The 2596-nt window shown below is 41.7% G+C and overlaps 1 protein-coding gene across 1 annotated transcript in view; it reads left to right on the top strand.

The window, feature by feature from the left end:
• The window catches only part of TMEM164 (transmembrane protein 164), a 218859-nt gene that overhangs the window by 93314 nt on the left and 122949 nt on the right, over positions 1–2596 (top strand). The window lies entirely within an intron of this gene.

Below are 2596 nucleotides of genomic sequence, written 5' to 3'. Positions count from 1 at the left end.
GCCATCAGCCCTGGGCGGGGCGTGGAGCAAGCGATCAGAGGGAGATGGTGGTCCCCTGCCCAGGCATGATTCCTGGGCCAGAGGCCTCAGGCCTGGGCAGGGGCCAGAGCCAGTGATCGGGGGGAGATGGGGGTCCCCTGTCCAAGCCTGACACCTCTGGCGGAGGCGTCAGGCCTGGGGAAGGGGCAGAGCCAGCAATCGGAGGGGTCTGGGGGTCCCCTGCCCAGGCCTGACGCCTGGGCCAGAGGCATCGGGCCTGGGCTGGGGTCAGAACCAGTGATGGGGGAAAATGAGGGTCCCCTGCCCAGGCCTGACGCCTCTGTCAGAGGGGTCAGGCCTGGGCAAGGGGCTGATTCTGCGATTGAAGGGTGATGGTGGTCAACGCCTGAGGGCTCCCAGTATGTGAGAGGGGGCAGGCTGGGCTGAGGGACACTCCCCCCCCCACACACACACACCCAGTGCACGAATTTTGTGCACCGGGCCCCTAGTTCATTATATATAGTTAAACTGTGAATTGTCACTTTATGTTCTCTGCCCAGTTTTTATATAGGGGTGTTTCTCTTCTTGTGTATCTGCATGAGTTGTCCCTATGTAAAGAGTATTAATTATCATCTTTGCAGTAAATATTTTCCCAAGAATGCCTTCCAATTTGGTGACAATGCTTTTAATATAAATTTTACCTTGTATTGCTTAAATTGATAGGTTTCCAAACCATATTCAGATCATGGTAACTTCTTCTAATGATTTTATGCTTGAAGACTTTAAGACTTTTCTCATACTAAGATCAGATAGATGATCTAGCTTTAAATTGTTTTAAAAATATGTAGCTGTCAATTTATCTAAAATTCATTTTGTAGATATTATGAGGTAGGGTTATAACATATTTTCCCAACATTTTCATTTATTTGAGCATTGTTTGTTATATATCAATTTCCGTATGATTACTGCTGTTATATTTTTATCATACAGAAATTCTTATATATGCTGGGGTTTTTGAGGGATGGGTTGTTGTACTAGCGCAGTGGTCGACAAACTCATTAGTCAACAGAGCCAAATATCAACAGTACAAAAATTGAAATTTCTTTTGAGAACCAAATTTTTTAAACTTAAACTATATAGGTAGGTACATTGTTATTAACTTAATCAGGGTACTCCTAAGGCTTAGGAAGAGCCACACTCAAGGGGCCAAAGAGCCGCAGTTTGCTGACCACGGTACTAGTGCATTGATATCTCTGTTCAGTTCTCCACCAGTTTCATACTATTGTCTTTGCAACAATCAGTAGGCCACATTTCTCTTTGCCAAACTCCCCAGCTTTTTACTTGACCCACCATTTTGTCTTTTTTTACTGTATACTAGTACATATGTTTATTTTTTAAATCTTTATTGTTGAAAGTATTACATATGTCCCCTTTTAACCCCATTGGCCTCTCCCAGCCCACTCCTGCCCCCGACCCCAGGCCTTCGCCACCCTGTTGTCTGCATCCATGGGTTATGCATATACGTGTATGAGTTCATTGGTTGATATCACCCCCCAAATGCCCCCTAACCCTAGCCTGCCTTCCCTCTGAGGCTTGACAGTGTGTTCGATGCTTCTGTGTCTCTCAGTCTATTTTTGTTCATCAGTTTATGTTTTTCATTATATTCCACATATGAGTGAGATCATATGATACTTATCTTTCTCTGACTGGCTTATTTCACTTAGCATAATGCTCTCCAGGTCTATCCATGCTGTCTCAAAGGGTAAGAGATCCTTCTTTTTTACTGCTGCAAAATAGTCCATAGAGTAAGTGCACCACAACTTTTTTAACCACTCATCTACTGATGGGCACTTAGGCTGCTTCCAGATCTTAGCTATTGTAAATTACGCTGCAATGAGCATAGGGTGTTTTGGGTTTCTTAGGATATACTCCTAAAAGTGGGATCACTAGGTCAAATGGGAGTTACATATTTAATTTTTTGAGGAAATTCCATACTGTTTTCCTTAATGGCTGCACTGCCACCAGCAGTGTATTAGAGTTCCCTTCTTTCCACATTCTCGCCAACACTTTCATTTGTTGATTTGTTGATGGTAGCCATTCTGATAGGTGTGAGGCGATACTTCATTGTTGTTTTAATTTGTATCTCTGATGATCAGTGACTTTGAGCATTTTTTCAAATGTCCCTTGACCATCTGTATGTTCACTTTGGAGAAGTATCCTTTTAGATCTTTTGCCCATTTTTTAATTGGCTTGTTTGTCTTCATTTCATTAAGTTGTATGAGTTTCTTGTATATTTTGGATATTAACCCTTTATCAGATCTATCATTACATATCATGTAATATGTTCTCCGATACAGTGGGCTGGCTCCTTTTTCATTTTGTTGATGGTTTCTTTTATTGTGCAGAAGCTTTTTTGTTTTGATGTAGTCCCATTTCTTTATTTTCTCCTTTGTTTCATTGCACTAGATGTATCAGCAAATGTATTGCTACAAGAGATGTCTGAGATAGTGTTGCCTATGGTTTTTTTCTAGGATTTTTATGGTTTCACGTCTTACGTTTAACTCTTTTATCCATTTTATTTTATTCTTGTGTATGGTGTAGTTTGGTGATCTATTTG

Source organism: Myotis davidii, unplaced genomic scaffold, assembly GCF_000327345.1.
Source record: "Myotis davidii unplaced genomic scaffold, ASM32734v1 scaffold1383, whole genome shotgun sequence".
NCBI classification, from domain to species: domain Eukaryota; kingdom Metazoa; phylum Chordata; class Mammalia; order Chiroptera; family Vespertilionidae; genus Myotis; species Myotis davidii.
This window is presented reverse-complemented; position numbering and strand designations above follow the sequence as displayed.